Source organism: Bos javanicus, chromosome 3, assembly GCF_032452875.1.
Source record: "Bos javanicus breed banteng chromosome 3, ARS-OSU_banteng_1.0, whole genome shotgun sequence".
Lineage (NCBI taxonomy): Eukaryota > Metazoa > Chordata > Mammalia > Artiodactyla > Bovidae > Bos > Bos javanicus.
In genome coordinates, this window is record NC_083870.1 from 76,710,250 (window position 1) to 76,732,992 (window position 22,743).

At 37.3% G+C, this 22,743-nt stretch overlaps 1 long non-coding RNA gene across 1 annotated transcript; it reads left to right on the top strand.

Moving 5' to 3' along the window:
- The first annotated feature begins 1,229 nt into the window (after positions 1 to 1,229).
- LOC133245347 (uncharacterized) lies at positions 1,230 to 17,682 on the top strand. The gene is made up of 3 exons (XR_009735650.1): positions 1,230 to 2,361; positions 16,504 to 16,832; positions 17,345 to 17,682. It is a non-coding gene; the product is annotated as an uncharacterized LOC133245347 (long non-coding RNA).
- The last annotated feature ends 5,061 nt before the right edge of the window (positions 17,683 to 22,743 follow it).

Here is a 22,743-nt window from a genome sequence, read left to right on the forward strand (position 1 = left end):
AAAAGTAGGAAGTCAAGAGATACCTGGAATAAAAGGCAAGTTTGGCCTTGGAGTAGAAAATGAAGCAGGGCAAAGGCTAGTAGAATTTTGCAAAGAGAGCACACTGGTCATAGCAAACACCTTTTTCCAACAACACAAGAGATGATTCTACACATGGACATCACCAGATGGTAAATACCAAAATAAGATTGATCATATTCTTTGCAGACAAAGAGGGAGAAGCTTGATATAGTCAGCAAAACCAGGAGCTGACTGTGGCTCAGATCATGAACTCCTTACCATAAAATTTAGACTTAAATAGAAGAAATTGGGAAAAATGACTAGACCCATTCAGGTATGACCTAAATCAAATCCCTTACAATTATACAGTGGAAGTGACAAATAGATTCAAGAGATTAGATCTGATAGAGTGCATGAAGAACTATGGACAGAGATTCGTAACAGGAGCAGTGATCCAAACCATCCCCAAGGAAAAAAAAAAATTGGAAAAGGCAAAAGGATTGTCTGTGGAGGCCTTAAAAGTAGCTGAGAAGAGAAAAGAAAGGCAAAGGAGAAAAGGAAAGATATACCCATTTGAATGCAGAGTTCCAAAGAATAGCAAGGAGACATAAGAAAGCCTTCCTCAGTGATCAATGTAAAGAAATAGAAAAAAAAAAAAAAAAACAATAGGATGGGAAAGACTAGAGATCTCTTTAAAAAAATGAGAGATACCAAGGGAACATTTCATGCAAAGATGGGCACAATAAAGGACAGAAATAGTATGGACCTAACAGAAGCAGAAGATATTAAGAGTAGGAGACAAGAATACATGGAAAAACTATACAAAAAAAGTTCTTCATGACCCAGATAACCAGGATGGTGTGATCACTCATCTAGAGCCAGACATCCTGGAGTGTGAAGTCAAGTGGGACTTAGGAAGCATCACTATGAACAAAGCTAGTAGAACTGATGGGATTCCCGTTGGGCTACTTCAAATCCTAAAAGATGATGCTGTTAAAATGCTGCACTCAATATGCCAGCAAATTTGGAAAACTCAGCAGTGGCCACAGGGCTGGAAAAAATCAGTTTTCATTCCAATCCCAAAGAAAGGCAATGCCAAAGAATGTTTAAACTACCACACAATGCACTTATGTCACAGACTAGTAAAGTAATGCTCAAAATTCTACAGCACATGAATTGAGAAATTCCAGATGTTCAAGCTGGATTTAGAAAAGGCAGAGGAACCAGAGATCAAATTGCCAACATCCACTGGATCACTGAAAAAGTAAGAGAGTTCCAGAAAAACATCTATTTCTGTTTCATTGACTACTCTAAAGCCTTTGTGTGGATCACAACAAACTGTGGGAAATTCTTCAAGAGATGGGAATACCAAGCCACCTTACCCGTCTCCTGAGAAACCTATATGCAGGTCAAGAAGCAACAGTTAGAACCAGACATGGAACAACAGACTGGTTCCAAATAGGAAAAGGAGTACGTCAAGGCTGTATATTGTCACCCTGCATATTTAAGTTATATGCAGAGTACATCATGTAAAATGCCAGGCTAGATGAAGCACAGCTGGAATCAAGACTGCAGGAAGAAATATCAGTAACCTCAGATATGCAGATGAAACCACCCTTATAGCAGAAGGTGAAGAGGAACTAAAGAGCCTCTAGACGAAGGTGAAAGAGGGGAGTAAGAAAACTGACTTAAAACTCAACATTCAAAAAACTAAGATCATGGAATCCAGTCCCATCACTTCATGGCAAATAGATGGGGAAGAAAAGGAAACAATGACAGACTTTACTTTCTTAGGCTCCAAAATCACTGCAGAGGGCAACTGCAGCCATGAAATTAAAAGACACTTGCTTCTTGGAAGAAAAGCTGTGAGAAACCTAGACAGCATATTAAAAGGCAGAGATATTACTTTGCCATCTACTCAAGATTATGGGTTTTCAGTAGTCAAGTGTGGATGTGAGAATCAGACCATAAAGAAACTGAGCGTCAAAGAATTGATGCTTTTGAACTATGGTTTTGGAGAAGATTCTTGAGAGTCCCTTGGACTGCAAGGAGATCAAACCAGTCAATCCTAAAGGAAATCAACCCAGAATATTCATTGGAAGGACTGATGCTGAAACTGAAGATCCAATACTTGGGCTACCAAATGCAAAGATCTGACTCATTAGAAAAGACCCTGGCACTGGAAAAGTTTCAAGGCAAGTGGAGAAGGGGATGACAGAGGACAAGATGGTTGGATGGCAACATCAATGGATGTGAGTTTGAACAAGCTCCATGAGATGGTGAAGTACAGGGAAGCCCGGCATGCTGCAGTCCATGTGATGACAAAGAGCTGAACAGGACTGAGCAGACTGAACAACAAAGGTATTGAGGACTTTTCCTGTGCTTCTTTGCCATTCTTGTATCTCCCTTTGTGAAATGTTTAAATTCTCTGGTTTTATTGTTTTTATTGAGTTGTAAGAATTGTTTATATAGTCTGATTACAAGTATTTTATCAGATATATATATTTTTTTCAGAAAGTGGCTTATTTTTTCTGATTCTTAACAGTATCTTTTGAAAACCAAAGTTTTTAAGTTTCAAGATGTTCCACATAACATTATTTTTTTATGTATCATGCTTTTGGTATTTTAAGAAATCCTTGCCTAAGTCAAGGATATAATGTTTTTTCCCTATGGTTCCTTCTAGAAATTGTGTAATATTATCTTTTATTTTTACATCTATAATGCACTTCAATTTAATTTTTATACACTATAAATAGTGTGTAGAAAGAGCTGAGATTTATTTCTTTGCACATGGATATCCAATTGTTCTGGTATCATTTATTGAAGCTTTTCACCAAATTCATGAATTACCTTGACAACTTTATCAAAAATCAATTGACCTTTTATGTTTTGTCTGTCTCTAGACTCTATTCTGTTCTGTGTATCACCATATGTAACACCACACTTCCTTGTTTGCTAATAGCTTTATAATAACCATTGAAAGCGGTTAATATATGACCTCCACCTTTGTTTTTCAAAGTTCTTTTGGCAATTCTAGGCTTCTTTTTACATTTTCATATGACTTACAGACTCACCTTGTCAGTTTTTACAAAAAAATTAAAAGCTTGCCGAGATTTTGATTGGGACTGCATTGAATCCAAAAATAAATTAATATAGAACAGACATCTTGGAAACATTGTCTATTTCATTAACATAATATGTCCCCTATTTATTTAGGTCATCTTGAAATTCTTCCAGCAATGTTTCATGGTTTTCATTGTGAATGTCTTATACATATGTCATTAAGCTTATCCCACAACATTTTATATTATTTAATGCTATAATAAGTTGTATTTTTATTTCCAATTGTTTGCTGTTACCATATAAACTGCAAGGAGATCCAACCAGCCCATTCTAAAGGAGATCAGTCCTGGGTGTTCATTGGAAGGACTGATGCTGAAGCTGAAACTCCAATACTTTGGCCACCTCATGCAAAGAGTTGACTCATTGGAAAAGACCCTGATGCTGGGAGGGACTGGGGGCAGGAGAAAGGGACGACAGAGGATGAGATGGCTGGATGGCATCACCAACTTGATGGACATGAGTTTGAGTGAACTCCGGGAGTTGGTGATGGATGGGGAGGCCTGGCATGCTGCGATTCATGAGGTCGCAAAGAGTCGGACACGACTGAGCGACTGAACTGAACTGAACCATATAAACATTAAATTGACCTTTATATATCAATCCTATATCCTGTAGATGTGCTAAATACAGTTAGATCTGGTTGCATTTTTGTAGACTTCATTTTTTTGCGAAAGTCATCATATCACCTGCAAACAAAGATAGTTTTACCTCTTTTTCATTCTAGATATCTTTAATTTTTACAGTGCCTTCATGCACTGGCTGACATCATCAATAAGGTTAAATACAAATGGTGAAAGGGGATATCCTTGCCTTATAGGAGAAAGACTCCAGTCTTTCATAGTGATGTGATTATAGGTTTTTCTAGGCACCTGTTTTACAGGTTAAACAACTACCTTTCTACACCTCATTTTTGAGTTTTTGTTTTATTCATTAACAATGAATAAATTTATTGAATCTTTTGAATCTCATCAAATGTTTTTCTTGCATCTACTAGGATAAATCTATGAATCTGACTTTTCCATACTTTAATATACTGACTTGAAGTGATTGAGTTCTTAATGCCAAACCAATCATATATTTTTGGGAGAAATCATACTCAGTCAGGAAATATTAGCCTTTGTATATATTGGTGAATTATATTTTTTAAAGAGTTTTGCATTTATGTTCTAATGAAGGGTTACATGTTTTTGTTGTTGTAACAATCAATATCTTTGGTTTTAGTAATAGCATTTTTAGTTTTAGTTATAATGTTGGCCTCAAACAATGAGCCTCTCCTTTTTTTTTTTCAGAGGGTTTATGAATAATTTATATTATTTTTCCTTAAATGTTTGACAGAATTCACCAACAAAGCAATCTTGGTCTGTAGTTTTCTTTGCAAGTGAATTTTTAACTAAAAATTCAATTTAAAAATAAATATTAGATGATTATTTATTTCTTCTTCAGTGAGTTTTAATAGATCATACCTTTTAAGGAATTTGTCCATATCATAAAATTGGTGAACTTACTGGCATTGTTTTTCATAACATTCATTCTCTTATTAACCTTTTAATATCTCTATATTATGTAGTATCTTTAACTCTCATTCATGGTACTGGGGATTTTTGTCTTGGCCCTTCTTTTCCTTACAAATCTGGCTAGAGAGTTATTAATTTCACTCATCTTCTTGAAGAACTAGCTTTTGGGTTCATCGATTTCCTCTTTTGACTTTTTCTAGTTCACTGATTTCTGCTCTGATATTTATTAGTTTTGTCATCTACTTGATTTAAGTTTCATTTGCTCTTCCACTTTTAGTTTTTTTAAAATAAAAGCTGGGATCACTGATTTTAGTTCTTTGTTCTTTTTTTAATATAGACATTTAGTGCTATAAATTTTCCTTTAAACCTTGCTTTAGTGGCATCTAGAACTTTTGATATATTGTGTTTTGCTTTCTTTCCATTCAAGACACTTTCAAATTTTCTTTTTGACTACTCCTTTAATCCATGAAATATTTAGGAGGAGAAGGGGATCACAAAAGATTAAATGGTTGGATGGCATCACCAACTCAAAGGACATGAGTTTGAGCAAGCTCCACGAGTTGGTGATGGACAGGGAAGTCTGGTGTGCGGCAGTCCATGGGGTCGCAAAGAGTTGGACATGACTGATCAACTGAAATGACTGAGTTTAATTTCTAAATATTTGGAGAGTTTCAAGATACCTTTACATTACCGATTTCTAGCTTAATTCCACTATAGTCAGAGAATATAATTTGTATGACTTGATCATTTTTAAATTTATAGACACTTGCTTTATGCTGAGAATATGGTCTATATTGGTAAGTGTTCCATGTACACTTTGTAAAGAATATGTATTTTGCTCTTTTATTAGGTAAAGTGTTCTATAAATGGTAATTGTGTCTAATCGTTTGACAATGTTGTACAGATCTTGTGTATAATTACTCATAGTTTTGTATACTTGCTCCATTATTGAAAGAATGGTATTAAAATACTTAAGTGTAGCTATAGATTTGTCTATGTCACTTCACTATTCTGTCACTTTTTTCTCCATTATTTGAATGTTTAGGATTGATGCATAAACCTTTAGAATTATTGGGTCCTCTTTATGAAATAATCCCTTTATTATTGTGAAATAACATTCTTTGCCTCTGGTAATTTCTTTGCTTGAAAATATATTTTGTCTTATATTAATATAGCAAGATAAAGATTCTTTTAAATAGTGTTATCATGGTATATTTTCATTATCATTTTACTTTTAACCTATTTGTGTTTTCCTACTTAAAGTGAGTATTAGGTTGGCAGCAGAGATTTTTATCCAATCTGACAATCTCTACCTTCAAAATGTGATATGGGACCATTTACATTTAGCCTTAATACTGATATGGTAGGTTTAAATCTACCTTAAATTAACCTTTATAATTCCTCACTATATAACCTTCTACTTCACAATGTCTCAGCAAAATGCCTAGTTTGGTAAAATAAGGAAATACTGAATCAGAGAATGGGAACAAAAATAATCAGGAGCCAATCATACTTCAGTGAATTATTAGACATTAACTATTATCTAGCCAGAAATTATCTGTTCTAATAATGTTCTTCTCTTACCATACATCCCATGATTTTTAAAAAGTAATAATGGCAATTTAGAGAAGTTGTCAGATATATTTTATAAAATATCCTTATAGAAAAATTAAGAATTGGTATGAGGGAATGAATGTTATACGTATAGGGGACCCCTGATAGCATACTGTTCTTGAAAAAAGGAAAAAGGAGAACTGGAGAAAATCATCTGACTGTGTCCACAGTGGAGCCATCATCTTTAGGCAGAGCTCCAAAGATGCCTTTTCACTGCAACACACAGTGGAAAAGTTAGGAATTCTGTGAATCATCCTGGCCACAGTGATATAATACAATACAATGAAGCAGCAGCTCTTGGGAGATACATTCTACTAACAACGAAGACTATTTTCTACTAAGTGGATAACATATGCACAGAATGGCATGGACAATTAACTCCTCTTGATATACAATAACTTCCTTGACAAGTTGTGGTAAAACAGTGTATACAATCAGAACAGCATCAGTTAAAAACTACTTCTCCAAAAAAAATATCCATTATGATGTCATTTCTTCCCAGAAAACTTCATACAATCCCAGGTTACTTATGACTCTCATTGTTCTATAATATGTAAATCCTCATTTAATGTATCGATAATCCCTATGTTGGTCCATGATGATCATGCGAGCAAGCTCAGTTGCTCAGTCATGTCTGACTCTTTGCGACCCCATGGACTGTAGCCCACCAGGCTCCTCTATCCATGGGATTTGCCAGGTAAGAATACTGGAATGGGTTGTCATTTCCTTCTCCATGAGATCTTACCAACTCAGGAATCAAACCCTTGTCTCCTGCATTGGCAGGCAGATTCTTTACCACTGAGCCACAAGGGAAACCCATGATGATTATAAATCACTATTATTACAAGGAGTACATAGAATTTACCAGACACAGAAATATCATCAGAGGTTAGGGGAGAGTGGTTTTAAACCCAGTAGCCACAATAACTCTGAGAACATTCTAGTAATCACCGTGGTGATGAGAAGGAACAAGGCCCTACTCAACATCCCTGCTTCATTATTCCCAACAACTCTGTGTTTCACCTCGACTGCACTACCAGCCAATCCCTAAATACCCTGTAGACATACTGTCTTGCTATTTTGCCTTTATAAGTATTATTCTCTTAATAAGGAGAACTTTTCCTATCTTTTCTGTGGTGACCAAGGATTAAAGAGCAGATAAAACCAAGGAGGGTCTTGGAATGCAAGATGGAAAAACCAGACCCTTATTGTCCTTTCCTCCCCTATGTTGTAACTATTAATGAAACAGTAAAACCTGTCTCCTCTCCTACCCTATAGGGAGAAGGTATTTGCCCTAGGCTTCCCCCATCCACTATGCATGACTCATCCAATCAGCAACTGACCCACAAGACCCCTATCCCACCCCTTGTACCCTGGGTATAAAAGTGGACTAAAGAGCCCTGTTCAACATTGGTTCTCCCTTGAGCTGACAACTCTTCTAACAGCATCTTCCACTATAATATTCCCTCTCATTCTGTCTCATGTCTAGAAATTCTTTTCCAACCTGCGCCAGGACCATGACATTTTCCTTAATGATGCATCTCACAAGTTAGATTCTCTCTGATATTCCTGTCCTTCCCTCATTCCCACAGCTGAATTCTCCTGAGCTGCTTGGCAATCTGCCCCTAAATCTCAAAGAAATTTATATCGCAATTGCTTCCTTTGATAGCAAGTGCTTCCCTTTTAAAGCTTTCTTATTTAACATTTATTATATATCTACATCTTTCCACAAAGAACTTCAGGTGGCTTGTAATAAAAAACAGTGCAAGCAAATATGGAAATAGAAAACTAGGACCATAGAAAAGAAGAATATAAAATTGTCAAACATAAAATTGTCCTTTATAGGCTTCAAATATTTCCTTGAACTTCTTGGAATTTTTCATGAAAAGATTCTCATCAGAAAGGAGAATAATATTGTTTTCCTTGGTTCTTCAAGGAAAACAAATTTATTCCCAGCAGAGAACCCTAAAGTAAAAATTCATCATAGGTGATTGTATATGGAAGAGCCTAATCCATATGAAAGATAATATTCTCAACATGATAGACCACAATAGCCCAAATGAATTGCAAATGATTGCTTTTTATCTCTATTTTCAGTATAACTAGTGCTCAAAATATTTAAATGCAACACGGTTTGGTGAATCTGAATAGCCTGGATCAAGATAAGCTAAGCAAATATTCTTCTGGTAATTTAATTAGCTACAAAGACAAAATTACTATACAGCTCGTCAAGGCTGTGTATTGTCACCCTACTTATTTAACTTATATGCAGAGTACATCATGAGAAATGCTGGGCTGGAAGAAATACAAGCTGGAATCAAGATTGCCAGGAGAAATATCGATAACCTCAGATATGCAGATGACACCACCCTTATGGCAGAAAGTGAAGAGGAACTAAAAAGCCTCTTGATAAAGGTGAAAGAGGAGAGTGAAAAAGTTGGCTTAAAACTCAACATTCAGAAAACGAAGATCATGGCATCTGGTCCCATCACTTCACGGGAAATAGATGGGGAAACAGTGGAAACAGCGTCAGACTTTATTTTCTGGGGCTACAAAATCACTGCAGATGGTGACTGCAGCCATGAAATTAAAAGACGCTTACTCCTTGGAAGGAAAGTTATGACCAACCTAGATAGCATATTCAAAAGCAGAGACATTCCTTTGCCAACAAAGGTTCGTCTAGTCAAGGCTATGGTTTTTCCTGTGGTCATGTATGGATGTGAGAGTTGGACTGTGAAGAAGGCTGAGTGCCGAAGAATTGATGCTTTTGAAGTGTGGTGTTGGAGAAGACTCTTGAGAGTCCCTTGGACTGCAAGGGGATCCAACCAGTCCATTCTGAAGGAGATAAGCCCTGGGATTTCTTTGGAAGGAATGATGCTAAAGCTGAAACTCCAGTACTTTGGCCACCTCATGCGAAGAGTTGATTCATTGGAAAAGAGTCTGATGCTGGGATAGATTGAGGGCAGGAGGAGAAGGGGATGACAGAGGATGAGATGGCTGGATGGCATCATTGACTCGATGGACGTGAGTGTGAGTGAACCCCGGGAGTTGGTGATGGACAGGGAGGCCTGGCATGCTGCAATTCATGGGGTCGCAAAGAGTCGGACACGACTGAGTGACTGAACTGAACTGATGTATTTAAGACAAAGTTTCCTAAGTACTTTCTTCACATGGTCTCTTAATTAAAGAAGCCAGATCTCACTAGACTACCATTGCTTACACTGTGTGGGTATTCTAAAACATGGGAGGGGGAAGTGGAAAAATAATGAGAAACACTGCCTTAAACAAAATTCAACAGGTACGTTTTCATCAGAAATTCTCAGAGAATTAAATTTACAAGTATGGTTCATAAATTCCCAAGCAAAGAATCCAGTTTATAAAAGTTGTCAAATTGAAGATTAGGAAACTGAAGGTTAGGAGAAGAAACTATAGTTATGTTTTATATTGCAAGTGGACTTTAAAAAATCAGGGCTTTCTGGGATGATTTTATAGCCAACACTGATAATAGTACTTAACACATTTCAGACAGTATTCTAAGTGCTTTGCATAGAACAACTTAATCTTCCCAACAACCTTGACATAGGTATTTCTATCTTCATTTACATATAAGAAAACCAAGACATACAGAAATTAAGTAACTTGATCGAGGTCACACAGCTGGAAAGCTGGGATTTGACTCTAGGCTATCTAGTTTCTAAGTCTATGGTCCTGATTACCATCTGCGCTACTTGTTAAGTTGCTTCAGTCATATCTATTTTTGACCCTATGAATCACCAGGCCCCTCTGTCCATGGGATTCTCCAGGGAAGAATACTGGAGTGGGTTGCCATGCCCTCCTCCAGGGGATCTTCCTGATCCAGGGATTGAACCCATGTCTCTTATGTCTCCTGCATTAGGCAGATTCTTTACCACTAGCCCCACCTGGGAAGCCCAAGCAAGAAAATCCCTGTAAAAAGCAATATTGTAACTTGGCTCTAAAGACTAAACAGTAAACAGATAATCCAAAGGGCAACCAGTGAAGAAAGTTCATGTGTGGTTCAGGTTGTCATGAACCAGAGAGACAGATTACAGACATGACCTGAAACTAAGCAAAACACTAGCAAATATAGAAGCACGTACCTGGGTCAGAATTCTATCCATGCACTCAGTAGCTGGAGGAAATTCAGTGGACCTCAGTTTCCTCAAACATAAAATGATGATTAAATAGTATGCCTTGGAGATCTGCTTCATGAGGGGAAAATGTGTGTGAAGCATCTTGCACAGTGTCTGTCAAAAACAGGTTCTGGCTGCTCTCGCCTTCTGAGATGGCCCACACTCTGTTGTGGAATGTGTTCATCTCTAAATAAATCCACTTCTTACCTATCATGTTGTCTCTTACTTGAATTCTTTCTGTGACAAGACATCAAGAACCTGAGCTTCATTAAGTTGAGACCAGGTATGATCTCAGTTAAAAGACTGTGGGGGGACTTCTCTGATGGTCCAGTGGCTAAGACTCTATGTTCCCAATGCAGGGGGCCCAGGTTCAAGCCCTAGGCAGGAAATTAGATCCCACATGCTGCCACTAAAGATCCTGCATGCCTCAACTAAAAGAGATCTTGCATGCTGCAATGAAGATCAAGGATCCTAAGTGCCACAACTAAAACCTGACTTGGCCAAATAAATAAATTAAATTAAAAAAAAAAAAAAAAAGACCAAGGGTTTGGACTTCCCTTGGTGACCCAGCAGTTAATACTCCGAGCTTCCAGTTCAGGGATCATGGGTTCAATCTCTTGTTGGTGAACTAAGATCCCACATGCCACAAGGCGTGGCCAAAGAATAAAAATTAAATTTAAAAAAAGGCACTCATTAAAACACAGCATTACTGGTCAGTCCTCATGATCGTGAGACAAGCATGCTTAACTCCATTTTGTAGATAAGTAAGGTGGAACTCAGCAATGTCAAGTCAAATAACTTATCCAAACTTTCTACGCTGGTGAGCAGAAGAGAACAGATACATTCAACTCACATGACCTCAAATTCAGTGTTCTTAGCTCTGAATGACAGAAAAAGAATGATACTAAAGAGTTTCTAATCCACTTGCTGAAATGAAGACAGAGAGCATCAGTGAAGAATAAACTGAGCTTAAATACATACATATACACACACACACACACACACACACATACATACATACACACACAAAGTTGCTCAGTTGTGTCTGACTCTTTGTGATCCTAAGGACTATAACCCACCAGACTTCTCTGTCTATGGAATTCTCCAGGCAAGAAAAGTGGAATGGGTTCCCATGCCCTCCTCCAGGGGATCTTCCTGATCCAGGGATCAAACCTGCATCTCTTATGTCTCAGGAAGCCTGTGTGTGTGTGTGTGTGTGTGTGTAAACATACACATACACTACAGAGACATGAGCAATCTCTTAGAAACTGAGAAATGCAAAGAGAGAGTGGTGCAGGAGCAAAAGTGAAAAATCTAGAGCTGACAGAAATTTCATGGCAATGATGAAAGACTTACAGAACCCCATCTGGGAGGCCTTATAAGAATTCAAAGTGAATTCTGATGGGATGAAAAGTTTTCCAGATCCTGATTTAACCCTGGGTCTGTTTCTACACATGTGCATACACACTGATGTTCAAGTTCAGAAATCTTTCTTTCTATAAAATGATTGTAGTTTAATTCCAGGAGTTTGAAAAACCTTTACTACATAGCAATAAGTTGGAAGTAGCCAAATGACTCTTGTAAGAATTCATCACTTGGTTTAGACAACAGCATTGATGTGCTTTAGGGAAGAATCAAGGCGTTTTCTAGTGGATCCAGGATTTCAAAAGTAGCTGATTTTCCCTGAACATCTATTCATGCAAGTGCCACAAAAGACTTTAATTCAGAAAGAAATGCTTTTGTATTAGCATTCAGTCAGAAAAGCAGCCACTTCCCACTTAGCCAAACATTTCTAAACTGTCTTCCTGTTACCTTAGCTTCAGTCAGCTAACCACACACTAGAATGTGGAAATGTTACTGATGCTTTAATTTCTTTAGGCTTGAAGTATTTAGATGGAAATGGATGATACTTTGAAAAATCTCTAGAGTGCTTGGAGTTCTCCTGAAGAGTTCAACTATGGTGGTTATTCTGTGCATTTTCAGAGTCACATTCACAGAAGGACTGGTGGATATACAATTAACATGCATTAACTAGATAACCGATATTGAAAAGAAATCAAACAAATAAAATACATTAGAAGGTCATAAATGTCTATGATTCTCCTTTTCAGAGTTGTAAAGAAAGAGAAAAGCCTAGCTTCAAAGGGACATAAAGCGGTTTTTGTTGATAGAGATTACATGACAGTGACAGAAGATTTAAAGAGCCTGAGTAATTAAATCATATTTACTCCTTCAATAATATTATTCATAAAATAATCTAAGCTCTACTTACCTGCTTATAAAATAGGTGCTGGAGGAAAACAGTAGACTGGTTCTTCAATTCTAAAAGCAGATCATTCAATACTCAGTTCAGTTCAGTTCAGTTGCTCAGCCATGTCCGACTCTTTGCCACCCCATGAATCACAGCACGCCATGCCTCCCTGCACTTCACCAACTTCCAGGGTTTACTCAAACTCACGGCCATCGAGTTGGTGATGCCATCCAGCCATCTCATCCTCTGTCGTCCCCTTCTCCTCCTGCCCCCAATCCCTCCCAGCATCAGAGTCTTTTCCAATGAGTCAACTCTTCGTGTGAGGTGGCCAAAGTATTGGAGTTTCAGCTTTAGCATCAGTCCAGTTATGACCAACCTAGATAGCATATTAAAAAGTAGAAACATTACTTTGCCAACAAAGGTCCGTCTAGTCAAGGCTATGGTTTTTCCAGTGGTCATGTATGGATGTGAGAGTTGGACTGTGAAGAAAGCTGAGCGCCGAAGAATTGATGCTTTTGAACTGTGGTGTTGGAGAAGACTCTTGAGAGTCCCTTGGACTGCAAGGAGATCCAACCAGTCCAGTCTAAAGATCAGTCCTGGGTGTTCATCATTCAATATTAATGACAGGCAAAAAAGAAATTTTATCAAATTTAGTGTCTGGAGGAGCACACAAAATAAACCCTAAAAAGAAACATTCTATTTTACTTTGTCTTTAGCCAAATCTAATCACTATTATTTTTCTTAAAAAAAAAAATAAACAGTTTCCAGATGCAAAATCATTTATAGGTACTCAGTTCACCAAAAAAATAAACATGTCAATGACAATGGAATTCATTGAATTTTGCTAAATAAACCCATACGTATCTTTTGTTTTGTATGGTCTTTTTGTCAGAAATAAATGCTACTAGCTATAATAAATTTTCCTCAGCATTTTTATATGATTCTATCTGAGTCCAAAAAAAATTTTTTAAGAAACCCATACATATCAAAGAACATGAAAGCTGATTGTTAATATCAGAACAAATCAATCAATGTCTTTGATATAAATACCAATGACATCATCAATGCCACAAAATAGCTCTGCTAAAATGACATAGTCTTATATGAGTTTCTCAAGAGGGGGAATAGAAACAGTCTCCATCTCTCAGGAAATTCCACAATATTAAGTGAAGAAAAGTAGAAATATTCACTCCAAATTTTTAATCTATGGTATGTCTTAACAAAATATGCCAGCTTCCTCCCTTTTCTGCTTGGAGTCCCTTGTCTAAAATGGGAAGAGAAGGAGGTACTGAGTTGTGCACAACATAATATGAGGATCTTTCTAGGTATGCCTTAATATATATCTAAAGTGAAATTTCCAAAGGTCTGCTTTCTCCACCCACTCTTTCAGCAAAAATCCTCCCTCTTAACCAGACCCCAAGATGGGCAGTTATCTCAAATTCCTCAAGACATATTTGCAAAGAATTTAAAAAAGAGTGGATATATGTATATGTATCACTGACTCAGTCTGCTGTATACCTGAAACTAACACATTGTAAATCTACTATACTCCAATAAAAATTATTTTTAAAAAATAAGGTAAGCACAAAATAAACAAATATTTTTTTTTTATGTTTCATATGTTTTTTTTTTTTATTTTTAAACTTTACATAATTGTATTAGTTTTGCCAAATATCAAAATGAATCCACCACAGGTATACATGTGTTCCCCATCCTGAACCCTCCTCCCTCCTCCCTCCCCATACCATCCCTCTGGGTCGTCCCAGTGCACTAGCCCCAAGCATCCAGTATCGTGCATCGAACCTGGACTGGCAACTCGTTTCTTACATGATATTTTACATGTTACAATGTCATTCTCCCAAATCTTCCCACCCTCTCCCTCTCCCACAGAGACCATAAGACTGTTCTATACATCAGTGTCTCTTTTGCTGTCTCGTACACAGGGTTATTGTTACCATCTTTGAGGTACCATTTCACACCAGTCAGAATGGCTGCGATCCAAAAGTCTACAAATAATAAATGCTGGAGAGGGTGTGGAGAAAAGGGAACCCTCTTACACTGTTGGTGGGAATGCAAACTAGTACAGCCACTATGGAGAACAGTGTGGAGATTCCTTAAAAAACTGGAAATAGAACTGCCTTATGATCCAGCAATCCCACTGCTGGGCATACACACTGAGGAAACCAGAAGGGAAAGAGACACGTGTACCCCAATGTTCATCGCAGCACTGTTTATAATAGCCAAGACATGGAAGCAACCTAGATGTCCATCAGCAGATGAATGGATAAAGAAAGCTGTGGTACATATACACAATGGAGTATTACTCAGCCATTAAAAAGAATACATTTGTATCAGTTCTAATGAGGTGGATGAAACTGGAGCCTATTATACAGAGTGAAGTAAGCCAGAAACAAATATTTTTTAAAAGAGAGATGGAGAGACAGTGAGCAGCCTCAAAGTCCTTTCCAATATACATACAGCCCTCCTATGGGTAGTAGAGTTAAGACCATAGACTTTGGCTCAGGCTTCCAGTCATTGAATTCCTGCTCAGCCACTGTGACATTGGGTGGTAATTTACCTTTTTGAGCTTAATTTTTATCATCTGCAATATGATAATAATAATAATTGCACAGATTTGAAGTGAAAATTAAATAAGGCAACCCATGGACTAGTGTTTGACAAAATGTCTGGTGCATAACAAGAATTTAAAGTAAAGTTAATTACTGTTACTGATAACACTTGTATGGAAAAGCATTTCCTACACCCTATTTCACAGGAAGCTATAGCATAAACAACGATTGTGACACCATTGTGAGGTAAATATTATAGTCAATCTCGTTTTATAGATGAGGATTCAGAGGCCCAGAGAAAGATTTTATTTAATTTAATAAATCTAATTTTCAAAAATGAAAAATCTAGTAGGTGACAGAGCAAGAAGCCAAACCTAGCTTTTTACTCTACAGCTCAGGCTCCAACCAGTACTTCATAATTCTTACTCTCAAAGCAGGTATAAATATCCTTGAAATGAACAAAAATTATTACTGGTATCTTCAATGGAAAACTTTTCTCATTATCTAATTTTATATGTTCTCTGTACTTTTCATTGCCTTTGAGCTATTTCATAATTCTATAAATTGTAGATAACTGATAACAGAAATAATAATTGTCTATATATATGCAAATGGATTTTGACTGGTACAGATGCATTGATTTTTCCTCCCCTCCTTCAGGAGGGGTTTATCAAGCAAATTCATTAAGCATTCCAATTGTCTAAAAATATTCCTGCTCTTTGGGTTCTCCATTGAATCAATTATAACACTGCACTGGTTTATTCATCAATTAATGAATTTTAAAGAGTCATTCACATTCATTTTATATTTGTGGTAGACTCGTGATTTGACTTTATTTCTCAGAAATTATCCTTTAACACTGGGGAGATCTCTACCAGCTCTCATACCCTCCTAGGAATAGAAGGGGAACTTCCCTGGGGAGTCTCTAGCCTGTGAATTTTGGTGGCAGAAAGATGATATGCTATATCATATATTGAGCCTGAGTCTCAAAATGTGTAAATTGCTCTCTGTTAGTCATTTAGGAAAAATATATTAACTCTTTTATGTCCTAGGATTTTATGAAACAAATTTAGGCTTTTGTTCCATGGATTCAGATTGAGAGCAAGAGCAAGGGGACAGAACAACTGCATGAGGTCCCATTGATCTTATTTCTTTCTTTTTTTTTTTTTTACTGTTATTTATTGAGTTTTATTACTGGCCAGGATCTAATCTGGTTACATTACAGAACGTTTTCATTTAACCCTGATCTTATTTCTTAATCTCTCTCCTTTTCTCAACAGAAAACAGAATGGTCACTGCATCAACGTTCTTCTTTGCCTTGGTGCTTAACTGAGCAACTGCACTGTGCTCCCACAGAGCCTACCCACAGCCAGTCCTTTGGAGTAACTATGCCTTTTCTGAAGTCTAACAGCTTGGATACACAGGATAAATCACACATGATGGACTCGCTGCACCCTTGCAAATCCAGGATAGAAAACGCTGGGCTCTGAGAAGGCAGCACTTCTCCTTCAGTAGGAAGAGAAACCCCTCGACTTCCTCCCACAGCTCTCCGTGCGTCATGTTGTCCATATTCCAGGAGGGGTGTGAAGCCCTTGTACTCATTTATAAGGTAGAGAAACAGATGGGACTGGCTTAATTTGTGAAGACAACTAGTTATCTTATAAGTACAGATGGAGTAAGTAGCACAATTATTACCAGAGAACTGAAGCTGGCAGATGGTTTGGTTAAAAAAAAAAATTTTTTTTTAAAGGTTGACTGCCAGATTCACAGCAGGGACGAGCCTGCTCCCAGGGGCATAGAAAACCATGCAGATTTAAATCACCCTGCTTTTTGTCTAATAGTCTGCTCCTTTTCTAGGGCGGCAGAGGGAATAGATAAAGACAAGGGCCATCATGTTGTCAGAATAGCATATCGATAGGCTTTCCAAAAGTGAAAGTGAAGAAAAGGAAAGGTTTGTTCACAGTACAGGTGGTGTGAGAAATTGCATTTTTTTTTTTAAGAATAAGAACTAAACTTTAAAGGGGCACAATAGCGCAAGATAAAGAAACTGTTCTATATTTTGTTCTATTTGTTTGTTAGTCAAAACGCTGTTTGCATTCAGAACTCTTTCTTTCTTGGCAGTCTCCCTAAGAAGATGGAATCTTACTGGCTGAATCTGTTCTCAAGCTCAGCACCGAGGGCTGAATCATTGATATCTCCAAGTTCAGTTCACTCAAAGTACCGAGTTAATTGGTCTAGCGAAGTAAAAAATTCATTTAAAAAAAAAAGAGAAAGTCAGTCTGCGCAAACTCCAGATGGTTGATTAAGCAATCTGGGCCCTGTAGTTAATTTTATCTTTTCCAGGGAGAGCATGCTTCATCCTACAGCAGCTTCTCTGTGGATCACATCTATTAATGGTGAGGGTAGAGGAGGGTGTCCAAACACCAACAAAACCCCGTGAGTTTATAATCCAGTGTACTTCTTCCTCTATATTGTAGGTGCTATTGCTTTCTTCAGTCTCTTGTCACAAATGGTTAGCTATGCTCATTTTAGAGCCTGAAAGAATATTGCTGCCCAGTGGGCAGAAAGCCATGGAAATAAGAATCTATGATCTTGTTCCTGTGAGTCTGCAATATAGAGGGTCTAACAGCAATGCCAGGGCTGAGACTTGATAGAGATATTACAGAGTGATTGACAAAGATGTTTTATATGTCTCAAAGCCTTTCACTCTTGTCTTTGTTTGCTTCATCTTATACTCATTTAGAGTATAAGCATTTTTAAAATTACTGATTGAAAAATGATGTCCTTTCTTCAAACCTCTATAAATTGATTTAGCTATTCATTTAACAAGTGTTTATCAAATCATCTCCCGGTGCCAAGGCCCCCTGCCATGATAGAAATACAGGCATATTCAATCCTCTCAAACTCTACCACTGCTTTATCAAGTAAATTTGTATAAAATTCAAACTCTAGGAGATGGTGAAGGACAGGGAAGCCTAGTGGGTCCATGTGGTTGCAAAGGGTCAGACATGACTTAGCTACTGAATAACTAAATCCTTTGTTGTCATTTCAACAATCTTCACCAAGAGTAGATTCCATCTCAAGAAACCACTTTCTTTGCTCATTGATTAATAGAAGTAACTCCTCATCCATTAAAGTTTTATCCTAAGACTGCAACAACTCAGTCACATCTTTACGCTCCAATTCTAATTCACTTGCTATTTCTCCCACATCTTCAGTTACTTCATCCACTGAAGTCTTGAACTCCTCCCCGAAGCCCACCACCAGCTGCCCAGGGGAAGACCTCTCACCAGTGGGCAAGCACCCCAGGATCCTGCATCCAGCTTCTTTTGAATATGGCTCTGCCCACCAGTGGGCTGCCACCTGGCCCAGGATCCCTCAGGCCCCACAGATAGCTACTCTGGAATTCAGCCCTGCCCAACAGTGAACTAGCAGCAACCTCTTGAGTCAGCATCTGGCAGCCAACGAGATCAGGGCCAAACCTACCTACCAGCACACCTGCCTACCAGTCCCACCACAACAGAAGGGCCCATGCACCCTATATATGGAGCACCCCTAGAGTATATGGCTCTGGTAACCAAAGGAGAAAGTGTTACTGGGTCCCTCAGGGTGTCTCCTACATAAAGACACATTGTCAAGATGAAGAAATGTAAAGAACCTTCCTAATACATAGAAATAACCACAAAGAATTAGACCAAATAAGTAGACAGAGGAATATATTCCAAATGAAGGACCAAGACAAAATCTCACAAAAATAGACTAAAGAAAGTGGTGATAAGCAATTCTATCTGATAATGAATTCAAGCTAACGATTATAAAGAAGCTCAATGAACTCAGGGGAAAAAATACATGAACACTGTGAGAATTCTAACAGAGTTTTAAGTATCCATGTTGGATTGCTAAATTTTGTCAAAAATTTTTCTCTGCGTCTGAGATGATATGATTTTTATTTTTCAATATATTAATGTGGTGTATCAAATGGATTGATTTGTGAATACTGAAGCATCCTTGGATCACTGGGATAAATTCCATTTGATCATGGTGTAGGGGATCCTTTCAATATATTACTTAATTCAGTTTGCAATTGTTAATATTTTGTTGAAAATTTTCACATATATGTTTATCAATTATATTGGTCTGTAATTTTCTTTTTTTCTGGTGTTTTTGTCTAGTTCTAGTATCAGGGTGATGCTTGCCTTGCAGAATGAATTCATAAACATTTTTTCCTCTTAAATTTTTTGGAATAGTTTGAGAAGGGTTAAATGGTAACTTTTCTTTAAGTATTTTACAGGGAAATTCCCTAACTGTCCAATGGTTAGGACTCTGCACTTTTACTGCTCAGGGCTAAGGTTAAACCCCTGTTTAGGGAACTAGGATCCCAAATGCTCTGCCATGTAGCAAAAGAAAAAAAAAAGATACAAAATGGTTTATAAAATTCATGCGTGAAGCTATCTGATTCTTGACTTTTGTTTGTTGAGAGCTTTTGTAATTGATTCAGTTTAATAACTGGCAATATACAATCTCCCAAGACTGATCAGCAAGAAATACAAAATATGAATAAACTAACTAATAGTAATTGGTCTAACAGATTAATTAATAATTAGTCTATTCATATTTTGTATTTCTCTCTGATCAGTCTTGGGAGATTATATATTTCAAGGAATTTTATCCACTTCTTCTAGTTCCTCCATTTTATTGGGGCATGATTCTTTGTGAAAGTGAAGTGAAAGTGTGAAAGTGTTAGTTGCTCGATCATGTCCGATTCTTTGTAACTCCATGGATTGAAGCCTGCCAGGCTCTTCTGTCCATGGGATTCTCTAGACAAGAATACTGGAGTGGGTAGCCATTCCTTTCTCCAGGGAATCTTCCCTGGAGGCATCCAGGCATCAAAACTAGGTCTCCTGCATTGCAGGCAGATTCTTTACCATCTGAGCCATCAGAGAAGCCCATACTTCTTTGTAGCAGTGTCTTATGGACCTTTGTATTTCTGCAGAGTTGTAACTTCTTTCATTGATTTTATTTATTTGGGCCCTCTCTTATTTTTTTTAATTAAAAAAAAATTATACATTGTGCCAACTTGTGCCATTTAATTAGAGCATTTAGTCCATTTACATTTTTAATTATTGATACATATATTTATTGCCATTTTGCTAATTGTTTTCTGATTGCTTTTGTATTTCATTTTGTTCCATTCTTTTTCTCTTGCTCTTTTCCCTTGTGATTTGATGACTTTCTTTAGTGTTACACTTATATTCCATTCTACCTTCGTGCATGAATCTATAATAGGTTTCTGAATTGCATTACCATGAGGTTCATATATAACAACCTATATGAATATATATGATTATTTTAAGTTGATGATCTCCTAAATAAGTTTGAATACATTCTAACAAGCATGCATTTTTACTTCCCCATCCCCTCATATTTAATGTTTTGGCATTATATTTTCTATCTTTTGTATTGTGTAGCCTTTATCCACTCTTGGTGGATATAAATGATTTTAGTACTTTTGTCTTTTAACCTCCCTACCAATGTTACATGTCATTTGTCTGTTACTTTTACCCATGAGACTTTTTCCTCTTATAATTCTCTTTTTAGTTGTGGTCTTTTTTGTTTGTTTGTTTGTTTGGGGTTTTTGGGGGGTTTCTTTTTATTTTTGTTTATTTATTTTTATTTTTTTATTTTAATTGGAGGCTAATTACTTTACAATATTGTATTGGTTTGCCATATATCAACATGAATCCACCACGGGTGTACACATGTTCCCAATCCTGAACCCCCTCCCATCTCCCTCCCCATACCATCCCTCTGGATCATCCCAGTGCACCAGCCCCAAGCATCCTGTATTCTGCATCAAACCTGGACTGGCGATTCATTTCTTACATGATATTATACATGTTTCAATGCCATTCTCCCAAATTATCCCCCTCCCCACAGAGTCCAAAAGACTGTTCTATACATCTGCGTCTCTTGAGAAGTCCCTTTAACAGTTATTTTAAAAATGGTTTAGTGGCACTGAAATCTTACACCTTTGCATGTCTGTAAGATTCTTTATTTCTCCTTCATATCTGAATAATAGGCTTGCTAGGTACAGTATTCTTGGTTATAGTTGGTTTTTTTTTTTTTTTCATCACTTTGAATACACCATGCCACTCCCCTTCTGGTCTGCAAAGTTTCTGCTTAAAAATCAGATTATAGTCTTATAGCAGTTCCCTTGTATGTAATTGTTGCTTTTCTCTTATTGCTATCAAGATTCTTTATCATTTTTTTAAACTATAATGTCTTATAGTGTGGACTTCCTGAATTCATCTTGTTTGGGACTCTCCTGCTTCTTGGACCTGGATGTTTCCTTTCCCCAGTTAGGAAAGTTTTCAACTATTGTATGATCAAATATACTCTGCCCTTTCTCTCTTTTTTCCTTTTGGGACTGTTATAATAATAGGTATCCATGGAACTTACCTCAGTATAATCATGTTTATATATGACAAGCTAGGCTTCAGCACTACATGAAGTAAGAACCTCCAGATGTACAAGCAGGGTTTTCAGGAGGCAGACGAAACAGAGATCAAAAGGCCAGCTTCTGTGGATTATGGAGAAAGAAGGGAGTTCCAGAAAAATATCTACTCCTGCTTCACTGACTATACAAAAGCCTTTAACTCTGTGGATCACAACGAACTGTGGAAAATTATTACAGAGATGGGAATACCAGACCACCTTACATGTCTCCTGACAAACATCTATGCAGATCAAGAAACAACAGTTAAAACCAGACATAGAACAACTGATAGGTTCAAAAGTGGGAAAGGATCACAAGGCTGTACATTGTCACCCTGCCTATTTAACCTATATGCAGAGTACATCATGAGAAATGCTGGGCTGGATGAATCTCAAGCTGGAGTTAAGACTGCTGGGAGAAATATCAACAACCTCAGATATGCAGATGATACCACTCTAATGTCAGAAAGTGAAGAGGAATAAAAGAGCCTTGTGACGAGGGTGAAATAGGAGAGTGAAAAAGCTGGCTTGAACTCAACATTCAAAAAACTAAGATCATGGCATCCAGTCCCATCACTTCATGTCAAATAGAAAGGGAAAAAGTAGAAGCAGTGACAGAGTTTATTTTCTTGTCCCCCAAATTCACTTCAGACAGTGACTGCAGCCACAAAATTAAAAGATGCTTGCTCCTTTGAAAGGAAAGCTATGACAAATCTTGACAGTGCATTAAAAAGCAAATACATCATTTTACTGACACAGGTCCATCTAGTCAAAGCTATGGTTTTTCCAGTAGTCATATAAGGATATGAGAGTTGGACTATAAAGAAGGCCGAGTGCCGAAAAGTTGATGCTTTCAAACTGTAGTGCTAGAGAAGACTCTTGGGAGTCCCTTGGACTGCAAGGAGATCAAACCAGTCAATTCAAAAGGAGTTTGCACCTGCATATTCATTGGAAGGACTGATGCTGAAGCTGAAGCTCCAATAGTTTGGTCACCTGATGCAAAGAACCAACTCATTAGAAAAGAC